This window comes from Mesoplodon densirostris, chromosome 19, assembly GCF_025265405.1.
Source record: "Mesoplodon densirostris isolate mMesDen1 chromosome 19, mMesDen1 primary haplotype, whole genome shotgun sequence".
NCBI lineage: Eukaryota > Metazoa > Chordata > Mammalia > Artiodactyla > Ziphiidae > Mesoplodon > Mesoplodon densirostris.
This window is the reverse complement of record NC_082679.1, coordinates 48,074,991-48,086,953: the sequence shown is the minus strand read 5'-3', so window position 1 is coordinate 48,086,953 and position 11,963 is coordinate 48,074,991. Positions and strand designations below refer to the sequence as shown.

General features: G+C 42.0%; 1 pseudogene; it reads right to left on the bottom strand.

The window, feature by feature from the left end:
* Positions 1-439: 439 nt before the first annotated feature.
* The window catches only part of LOC132479678 (NADH dehydrogenase [ubiquinone] 1 alpha subcomplex subunit 12-like), a 29,591-nt pseudogene continuing 18,067 nt past the window's right edge, over positions 440-11,963 (bottom strand).

Below are 11,963 nucleotides of genomic sequence, written 5' to 3'. Positions count from 1 at the left end.
AGCTTATAAGCCACAACTACTGAGCCCGTGTGCCACAACTACTGAAGCCCACACTCCTAGAGCCTGTGCTCCACAACAAGACAAGCCACCGCAATGAGAAGCCTGCACGCTGCAACGAAAGAGTAGCCTCTGCTCACCGCAACTAGAGAAGGCCCACACACAGCAACGAAGACCCAACACAGCCAAAAATTAATTAATTAATTAATTAATTTTTTTAAATGAGTAAAATTTTAGATTGTCAAACTTGGGAAAATGCCTACCAGATTTCTTTCATATGTAAGATGAATAATTTCAGGGCACTTTGCATTTTCTTGTGCAGTGACTAATCTTTTTCTTTTTTTTCAATCAAACAATTTTAATCAAGTTAATAGTAAGCAGTAACGGTGCAATTACACAAAAAGCCCTATATTTTACACGTTTAAATTGTTTTTCATTGTCTTTACTTGCAAGGTATCGAAGGTGGGACCCACTCCTGAATCTTCTTTCTAGTGGTGGAATAAGGTATATATTGTTGTGGAGTGCCACTCATGTTGAATTTATGGTTTGTCCAAATGAATGTACAAGCAATAGGTGGTTTTGTTGTTGGAGGATCATCAGTCATACAGTGAAGTCAATGATACCATTCAGGGGGCACCATGCTTCCATCCACATGCCAGAATGTGGTTTTGCCATTCATTTCAGTAGTATATATAAACCACTGGTGGTAGCAAAAAAACTGCTTGCTGTCTTCATAGTATTTATTTCCATTTTTGTCTTCCCCCACTAATGTACCAACCCTCACATCATTTGTCCTGAAGAAAATCTGTAGATAGCCATGGAGGCTGCCCTGGCCACTGACCTGCTGCAGTCCACGCTTAGTGACTTAATCTTTGAATTGATTATACTCATCATTAACCAGTTGAACACTGATGTCCTCATACGCATGTTATAAATTTTAGGTTATTTTCATCAATGTCTGTCTATTATGTCAAACAGCAAGAGATTTAAACACAGAAACTCTGATAAATTTTATTTCACCAGATCCTCATAAAAAAGAAAAATGTATGGTGTATTTGTATGTATATGCTGTGTATCTGTTCATTATTATTGTGTAACAAACTGCCCCAAAATCCAGTTCTTAAAACAACAAATATTTTATTCACTTATGTTTCTGTGGGTCAGCAATATAGACCAGGATCAGGTGGATGGTTCTTCTGCTAGGGGTCAGTCATGCAGCGATAGTCGTCTTGTGGCTGGACTGAGGCTGGATGGACTGAGATGGCCTCACTCTTATGTCTGGTGGTTGGTGTTGGCTCTTGGTTGGGTTCCTCTCTCCATGGGGTCTCTTATCCTCAGGAAAGCTGGTTTGGGCTTCTTTATACAGCAATGGGAGAGCTTCTTTATACAGTAAAGGCTGAGAGCAGAAGCTGCAAGGCCTCTTGAGGTCTAGGCTTGAAACTCCCACATCATTTCTGCCACATTCTATTAGTCAGAGCAAGTCACAAGGCCAGCCCCAGACAAGAGATGGGGACAGACTCCACATCTTGAGGGAAAGAGCAACCATGTCACACTGCAAAAGGCATTTGTGTGGTGACACGAAGAATTACTGTGAACATCTTTCCAAATGATCTACTACACATTGCGTTACTGAGTATATTCTTGACAGGAAAGCACTTCTGTTTTGACTACACAGTGATGAGAACTAAAATTGTCTGCTTACCATTTTATACGTCTGATGAATGGAAGAATTTCCCACAGACTAGCTTCTGCTTCTCTACATTTGAAATCTTGTTTTCTCTACCACCACATACTTCTAGTGCCAGATGCCAAAGGATTTGCTCATATCGCAATAGGACCTCTGGCCTTGCAACCTTACATTACAACATTGGGCAGCTGTAGTATTTCTGGAAACCACTACTGTACCAGGAAGGCTAACACTAACTTAACTATACATGGAAGTTACTACAAACCACATAAACGTATCTCACTAAACGCAACTCAACTTCCTCTTAGTGACTATATCCCCCAGATGCCCAGGTCTATGCCAATGCCACCCAACAGGAGCAACAGTACAACAGAGGCGAAGTCAGAGTGGAAAGAAACAGAAAACTTAACCAATTACAGTTAAAATATCTTACTTTTGTAAATTTTCAAAAAAAACATATGACCATGTGAACAGGTCACTAGGGCCCTTTCCTGGGTCTTAGGAAGGGCTTGCATTAGTGGGCTTGAATTTAAGCTTCATTAGTTTCTTGGTAAATACCTGTGGTAGGCAAGATAATCACCCCTCCAAAGATGTTTACATCCTAATCCCTGGAGCCTGTGACTATGTTACTTTTCAAGGCAAAAGGGACTTTGCAGATGTGATTAAATTAAGGATATTAAGAAGGTAAGATTATCCTAGATTATCTGGGTCAGCCCAATGTAATCACAAGGGTCTTTATTCATGAAAGAGGGAGGGCCCGAGATGGAGAAGGAGATATGATGATGGAAGCCATCAGAATGATGCCCTGTGAGGAAGACTCAATCAATCATTGCTGGCTTTGAGGATGGAAGGCAGTCATCATGCAAAGAATGTGGGCAGCCTCTAGAAGCTGGACAAAGTAAGGAGATGAGTTCTCCCTGACAGCTTCTCTGGCAAGAATGCAGCCCTGCCAACACCTTGATTTTAGCCAGGCGAGACATGTTTTTTTTTGGACTTCTGATCTCCTGAACTCTAAAATAATAAATTTGTTCTAAGTCACCAAGTTTGTAGTAACTTGTTACAGAAGCAACAGAAAACTAATACAATACACTTCTGCTTTCATTCATTTAGCAAAACTATATCGAATACATTCTATTTGATGGGTAATAGGCACCGGAGATCCTGGAGTGAATAACCAGATGAAGTCCCCGTCCTCATGGAGTTTATATTTTAATGGGAGAAAACAGATAAAAAACAAACAAAGAAAAATGTAATATGTCAGGTGGTGTTGACTGCTGTGGAGGAGTCCAAAACAGGGTAAGAGAGCTAGAAATTGATGGAGCTTGGGGTTTGGGTGGGGATGAAGTAGTGGGCTCTAGATGACCAGGGAAGGCTTCTTCAATAAAGTGACATCTGAGCAGACACGTGAAGTGAGTTATGTGAGTCTCTGGGGAAGACTATTTACACAGAGGGGAGAGTAAGTGCAAAGGGCTTGAGATAGGAAGCCAATTCGTTTATTTAAGGGACAGAAAAGAGGCTACAGTGGCTGAAACAGGGTGAACAAGGGGGAGAGAGAAGAGGGCCAAATCATGTGGGGTCTTGAGGCCACAGTAAAGATTTTAACTTTTACTCTGAGTGAAATGTGAAGTCCCTGGAGTCCTTTGAGCAGAGGAGTGATGGGATTTGACTTCAACTCTAAAAGGATCGCTCACTGCTGGCTGGAGAACACAGTGGAGGGGAGCCAGGATGGAAGCAGAGGGACCAAGGTGGAGGCCCCTGCAGTAATCCAGGCAAGAGATGATGCAGTTTGGCGCAGTGTGGTAGCAACGGAGGTGGTAAGTATAGGCGTCTGGATACATTTTGAAAGTAATGATATATAATTTGCTGAAGGATTAGATGAGAAAAAGGGAGGAGTCAAGGAACTCCAAGTTTTTTGGCGTGAGCAATTGGAAGAACAGAGGTGACATTTACAGAGATGAAGGCTGTGAAGGGGAAGGTATAGTGGCAAGAGCGGTGTTTCAGTATCTATTGCAGCAAAAAAAAAAAAAGCGCAAACTTAGTAGTTTAACAACAATTTATGATTTCTCTTGACGACATGGGTTGGCAATCTGGCAGTTCTGCTGATCTTGCCTGGGATCAGTCAAGTGGTTGAGTTATCTGATAGCCCGTTTGGGGCTGGAAGGTCCAAGACGGCCTCCTCTACATGGCTGGAGCCAGGACCAGCTGCTGGCTGGGGTGCCTCACTCGGCTCTCCACACGGGCTCTCATTTTTAGTGAGGCCAGCCTGGACTTCTTTGCCATGGTGGCCTCCGTGTTCCAGAATGGGAGAGTAAAAGCTGCAAAGCCTCTTATGGCTTAGGTTCTGGAATTTATACTCCATCACTGTCTACTGATCAAAGCCAAGGTACTAGGCCAGCCCAGGTTCAGGGGTGGGGAGTGTGTGTGAAGAAATTAATGCTCACACTGCAAACAGGCCCGGACACAAGGGAGGTGTGATTCACTGGGACTATTATTATAACAACTACTACAGTGAGGAATTAGTTTGTGGGCACATTAAGTCTGAGATACCTTTTAGACATGTGGGTGGAGATGTCGAGTAGGCAGTTGGATAAATGAGTCTGGAATAGAGGAGATAGGTTCAGGCTAGGGATAGTATAAATTTGGGAATAATCCTATAGTAATCGGATCCATGAAACTGCAGGAGTTAAACAAGAGGGGGAGTGTAGATAGAGAAAATGTTTTAAGAACTAAGTCCTGATGCATTTCAACCTTAAGAGATGAGAGACCAACAAAGATGGACAGATGAGAGACCAACAAAGTCGACTAAGGAGATAAGAGAAAATGGAGGAGAGAGTGCCATTCTGGAATTAAGGAAATAAAGTTTTGTAAGGAGCAAGGAGTAACTTAATGGAGTCAAATTCTGCAGCTGACAGACTGAGCAAGATTAGGACTGATAAATGACCACTCCATTTCCTACAGTGGAAATCACGGGTGAGCTTTATAAGAGACATTCTGGCGAACTGCTGGGGCAAAAGCTTAATTGCAGTTGGTAAAAGAAAAGATGGGACACATGGAGACACATGTTCAGACAAGCTTTTCAGGAGTTCTGCTGGGAAAGGGAGCAGAGAAATGAGATAAAAGCAAGAGGGAGATGTAGGGTCAAGATAGGAATTTTTTCCCAACATTTTATTAATGAAAAATTTCAAACACACCAAAAAGGTGAAAGAATTTTATACATTGAACACACAGACCCACCACCTGGATTCTTCTGCTAACACTTTCCTATACTTGCTTTATCACATATATGTCCATCTATCTATCTATCCAGCCCCAAGATAGGTTTTAATTTTTTTTTAACACTGACACATTACAGCAAGACTGAAGGTTTCTGGGAAAATTCAGTGGGTGGAGCAGACTGATGATGCAGGAGCAAGTTAGGGGAAGGATTATGAACACAACGGCCTGAGTGGGAAGGAAGGGCTGGGATCTAGCGTTAAGTAAGCGGTTGGCCTTCAAAAAGGAGCACAGACAGAACAGTTATTGTTACAGGAATGAAGGCAGGGCACAGGGGCATAGATGCTGGAAAGGAGGTGCGTGAGGGTGTGGGAGCTTGTGGAAGTTCTCTTCTAATGAAGTCATCAACTGAAAGTGAACACAGGGGGCAGAGGAAGTGTTGTGGATTAGAAGAGAAAGGAAGGGGCTTCCCTGGTGGCGCAGTGGTTAAGAATCCGCCTGCCAATGCAGGAGACACGGGTTTGAGCCCTGGTCCGGTAAGATCCCACATGCCAAGGAGCAACTAAGCCCACGTGCCACAACTGCTGAACCTGCACTCTAGAGCCCACGAGCCACAACTACTGAGCCTGCGTGCCACAACTACTGAAGCCCGCGCATGTAGAGCCCGTGCTCCGCAACAAGAGAAGCCACCGCAATGAGAAGCCCACGCACCGCAACGAAGAGTAGCCCCCACTCACCGCAACTAGAGAAAGCCCGCATGCAGCAACAAAGACCCAATGCAGCCAAGACAAATAAAATAAATAAATTTATATATAAAAAAAAGAACACGAGAAAGGAAAAAGGTGTGAAATAACCTTCTAGGAGAGTGGGAGGGTGAATGGTCTAAGAAATACAGGAAGGGGCTTCCCTGGTGGAGCAGTGGTTGAGAGTCCGCCTGCCGATGCAGGGGACATGGGTTTGTGCCCCGATCCCGGAAGATCCCACATGCCGCGGAGCGGCTGGGCCCGCGAGCCATGGCCGCGGAGCCTGTGCGTCCGGAGCCTGTGCTCCGCAATGGGAGAGGCCACAGCAGTGAGAGGCCCGTGTACAGCAAAAAAAAAAAAAAAAAAAAAAAAAAAAAGAAATACAGGAAGATTGCCAAGCGACCCCGGGGGTGTTCCATCTGAAGTTAATGGTCAGGCATTTGAAACAAGACAAGTTTTTGAGTTTTCCTCAGCCCTATTCAGCTGCGTGGGTGCAGGGTCAAAGAGTTGGATTTAACAATTTTTTTTTCCAAGTGAATACAGCAGAGGGGCAAAGAAGTTGAGGATGTACATAAAAGAATGACAGTAATGCTGGACCATGGAATTTAAGCCACACAAAGAGGGAAGTGAGGAAATAAGGGTAAGAGACAATGGAAAGGTGGTGGGATAAATGGATGGCAGGTTCCAAAAGGGTCAAAGAATTGCTGGAGTTGGAATAGTAGAAGAGCGGGCTGGAACTGGAGGTGGCAATTAGTAAGCAGGATGCTTGAAACAGATTATGGAGGGGCTGAAACTATTGGAATGATAAGGTCAAGGCTATGGCCCATGGGAGTGAGTGGCTGAGGTGAGGTAGAGGAAAAGTTTATTGGGGGAAAAAATCAGGGAACTGAGCCGTTTTTTAAAACAGCTTTACTGAGATATACTTCGCATAGCATATAATTCATCCATTGAAAGTGTACAATTAAATGGTTTTTAGCATATTTACAGAGTCGTGCCAATCCATCACTAAAATCAATTTTCAAACTTTTTTTTTTTTTTTTTTGCGGTACGCGGGCCTCTCAGTGTTGTGGCCTCTCCCGTTGCGGAGCACAGGCTCCGGACGCGCAGGCTCAGCGGCCATGGCTCACGGGCCCAGCCGCTCCGCGGCATGTGGGATCTTCCTGGACCGGGGCACGAACCTGTGTCCCCTGCATCGGCAGGCGGACTCTCAACCACTGCACCACCAGGGAAGCCCTCAAACATTTTTATTACTCCCCAAAGAAAGCCATACCCCTTTACCATCAATTCCTATCTCCCCACATTCCCCAGCCCCAGGCAGCCACTACTCTACTTACAGTATCTATGGATTTGTCTCTGGACATTTTATATCACTGGATTTTATAATATGCAGTCCTCTGTGACTGGCTTTTTTCACTTAGCATGATGTTTTCAAGGGGCATCTTCATTGTTAATACTGGAATGATTAAACAATTATGACTTTTGGTGTTGGACAGAAGGACAGTGATCCAGAAGTTAAAAACCTTCAGGGCAAGAGGAGTGACCCAGTGTCTGTAGATGTCTGCCATAAGGAGGATGGCACAGTCTGATGAAATCAGAGTCAGCTCAGAAAAAGAGAGGTTTACGCCGGGGAGTCCAATGAGAGAAGATGACAAGGCTGGCTATAAGGAACCAGAACGAGAAAGTCAAGAACCAAAGTTGTGCCCCCAGGGCTACCAGGCTCTCTCATGTCTGCCTCTCCTCTGGCCACCCTTCCCTCTCCCTCACCTCACCCGCCATGGCCTCCGAAGCTCCGACACTCCACAGCCTTTCCTTTCACGCATGTTACGTTGTCACCTAATTGACTTTATCTCCAGGTCCTAAATTTCCAGGACAGGGAGTATGACTGGCTTGACCCAGCTGGTGTCCCCCTGGATCTGTTGTCCATTCCCGGTTCAGTCAGTCATGGCCTGAGTGGTCATGGTGGGGTCAGGAGACAACACGGCAGCTCAGGCAGTGGGTTGCGATCCTCTCAGAACTGATGTGACTGAGGAGAAGGGGAGCAGCCTCACTGGCTCCCGGAGGAGCACAAACACCAGAGAAGAAGGCAGGGCGGCTGCGCTCAGACGTCCCCAGTGATGCTGCGGTGGAGCTCAGTACTCCATGCTGCCTGACGGATACCCTAGCCTGGGGAGCAGTTTCTGGCTCTTCCACACCTCCCCGTCCATCCCGGCAATAAACCCTCACTGCTCCCACACACTCACCTGGGCATGCAGGATTCTGCCTTGATGCCTGAGAAAGCCTGACTAATACACTCTCCTCTCACAAACCAGTGCTGGGGGATTTGCTGAGGCCCTTTCCTCTCATTTCACAGAAACTTCGGGAGAGAGAAGTTGAAGTCAGTCCAACCACAACCCTGCCAAAGCCCCTGAGCTGATTCTCATGGAGAAGACAGTGAGAGAGAGAGAGGAAAATAAGAAAAGAGGAAAGGACTCTCCAAATTTGGGGGGAGGGGGAGGGGTGGAGGGTTATTTTTAGAAGGTATTATGATTAAAAAATAAATATACGACTCCAGCCAGTTCCAGCTTTCCACGTGGGAGAAGGGAATTGCCCAACTCCAGTCCACCCTAGCCATCATGTCCCCAACTAAGGGGGGAACAACTAAGAAGCACTTGAAGTTCACAGTCCAGATGTACTGGCTCATGGAAAGACTAAGACCTAATCATGGGACTAGGGACAGAATGCTTCTCCAAACCCCACACGCTACCACCTCATAGCCTATTTACAGGAGTTCCTTCTACACAATACATCATGTCCATACATATATATATATATAATATATATATATAGTATATATATATATATATACTATATATATATAGTATATATATATATATATATATATATATATATATACTATATATATATATATAGTCTCAAACTAAAAGGCAAAAACATAGTTTGAGGGACTTCCCTGGTGGCACAGTGGTTAGGAATCCATCTGCCAACGCAGGGGACATGGTTTCAACCCCTGGTCTGGGAAGATCCCACATGCCGTGGGGCAACTAAGCCCGTGTGCCACAACTACTGAGCCCACATGCCACAACTACTGAAGCCTGCGCACCTAGAGCCCGTGCTCTGCAACAAGAAGCTACCACAATGAGAAGCCCCAAGCACCGCAATGAAGAGTAGCTCCAGCTCACCGCAACTAGAGAAAGCCCGTGCGCAGCAACGAAGACACAACGCAGCCAAAAATAAAAATTAATTAATTTTAAAAAAAGGAAATGGATGGAGAAAGATATACCATACTAACACTAATCAAAAGAAAGCAGGGGTAACTATATTGATTTTGGACTTCAGAGCGAGGAAATTTATCAGAGATAAAGAGGGGCATTGCATAATGATAAAGGGATCAATTCTCCAAGAAGATATAACAATCCTTACCATATAGATCCTAACAACACAGCATCAAAATATGTGAGGCAAAAACTGATAGAAATGTAAAGAGAAATAGGTGAATCTACTATTATAGCTGGAGACTTCAACATTCCTCTATCAGAAATAGGTCCAGCAGGCAGAAAATCAGTAAGGACATAGTTAAACTCAGCAACACCAACAATCACCATCAATATGATAAATATCTATAGACTACTTCATCCAACAACAGCAAAATATATATTTTTCTCAAGCTCATATGAAACATTCACCAAGACAAACCACATTCTGGGCCATAAAACACATCTTACTAAAATTAAAAGGATAGAAATCACACAATGTCTGCTTTCAGATTCCACGGAATTTAACAAGAAATCAATAATAGAGAGACAGCTGGAAAAACCCCAAGTACTTGGAGACAAAACAACACATTTCTCAATAAGACACAGGTCAAAATTCAAGATAAATTTTAAAACATTTTGAACTAAATGAAAATGAAAACACAACTCATCAAAATTTGTGGGATGTAGCAAAATTTGTGCTTAAAGGGAAACTTACAGCACTGAATCATATGTTAGAAAAAAAGATTTAAATTCAATCATCTAAGCTTTTACCATAGGAAACCAGAAAAATAAGAGGAAATTACTGTTTTGTTTTGTTTTGTTTTTTGCTGCGCCACGCGGCATGCGGGCTCTTAGTTCCCCGACCAGGGATCGAACCCATGCCCCCTGCAGTGGAAGTGCAGGGTCTTAACCACTGGACCACCAGGGAAGTCCCTAAGAGAAAGTTAAATCTAAAATCAGGAGAGGAGAAGAAATAATAAAAATTAGGGCAGAAATCAATGAAATTGAAAACTGGAAATCAATAGAGAAAATCAACAAAACTAAAAGCTGGTTCTTTGAAAAGATCAATAAAATCAATAAACTTTTAGCTAGACTAAGGAAAAAAGAGAGAATACAAATTTCTTATATTAGAAATGAAAGAGGGGACATCACTACAGATCCCTGGGACATTAAAAATAATCAAGGAATACTATGAACCAACTCTATGTCCACAAATATGATAACCTAGATGAAATGGACCAATTCCCTGAAAGATACAATCTGTCAAAACTCACACAAGAAGAAGTGGGCAATCTGAATAGGACTATATCAATTAAAGAAATTGAGTAAATGATTAATAACCTTTCAAAACAGAAAGCATCAGACCCAGATGTATTCACTAGTGAATTCTACCAGACATTTAAGGAAAAAATTATGCCAATTCACTATAATCTCTTTCAGAAGATAGAAGCAGAGAGACTACTTCCTAACTCATTCTATGGGCCAGCATTAATCTAATACCAAAACCAAAGACATTACAAGAAAAGTACAGAACAACATCTCTTAGGAACACAGACTCAAAAATCCTCAACAAAACATTAGCAAATTGAATCCAATAATGTATAAAAATTATACATCATGACCAATTGAGATTTATCCCAGGTATACAAGGCTGGTTCAACATTTGAAAAGTAATTAATGTAATCTATCACATCCACAGGTTAAAGAAGAAAAATCATATGATAATATCAATAGATGCAGAAAAAGCATTTGACAAAATTCAACACCCATTCATGAGAAAAATTCTCTGTAAACTAGGAATAGTGGGGAACTTTTTCAACTGAATAAATAATAACCACAAATCATCTGAAGTTAACATCATGCTTCATGGTAAGAAACTTTAGGTTTTCCCACTAAGATCAGGAACAAGGTAAATGTCCCCTCTTACCACTGCTTTTCAACATCATACTTGAAGTCCTAAATAATGCAATAAGACCAAAAAAAGGAAATAAAATGGATACAGATTGGGAAGGAAGAAATAAAACTGTCTTTGTTTACAGCTGACATTATCATCTATGTAGAAAATCAAGAATCAAGGAAAAAAATTCTGGAAATAATATGTGATTATAGCAAGGTTGCAGGGTACAAGGTTATTATTTTTTTTTAAGTCAATCACTTTCCTATATATCAGCAATGAACAAGGGGAATTTGAAATTAAAAACACAATACCATTTACATTAGCACCCCCCGCAAAGTGAAATACTTTGGTATGAATCTAACAAAATACGTACAAGGTCTAAAAGAGGAAAGCTACAAAATTCTGATGAAAGAAATCAAAGAAGAAGTAAATAAATGGAGAGAAATTCCATGTTCATGAATAGGAAGACTCAATATTGTCAAGGTGTCAGTTCTTCCCAACTTGATCTATTGATTCAATGCAACCCTAATCAAAGTCCCAGCAAGTTATTTTGTGAATACTAACAAACTGACTCTGAAGTTTATATGTAGAGGTGAAAGACCCAGAATGGCCAACACAATATTGAAGAAGAACAAAGTTGGAGGACTGACACTACCCAACTTGAAGACTTAACATTAACCTACAGTAATCAAGACAGTGTGGTATTAGCAAAAGCACAGACAAATAGATCAACAGAATAGAATAGACAGCCCAGAAGTACACCCACATAAATATAGTCAACCAACCTTTGACAAAAGAGCAAAAGCAATACAATGGAGAAAGCAATCGTCTTTTCAACAAATGATGCTAGAACAACTGAACATCCACATAAAAAAAAAAAGAATATAGACACAGACCTTACACTCGGCACAAAATTTAACTCAAAATGGATCACAGACCTTAAGGTAAAATGCAAAACTATAATCTAGTAGAAGACAACATATGAGAAAATCTAGATGACCTTGGTTTGGGCAATGACTTTTTAGATACAATACCAAAAGCATGATCCATGAAAGAAAGAACTGATTAGCTGGACTTTATAAAAATTAAAAACTTCTGCTCTGTGAAAGACGCCTTCAAGAAAATGAAAAGACAAGTCACAGACTATATTGCAAAAGACTTATCTGACAAAG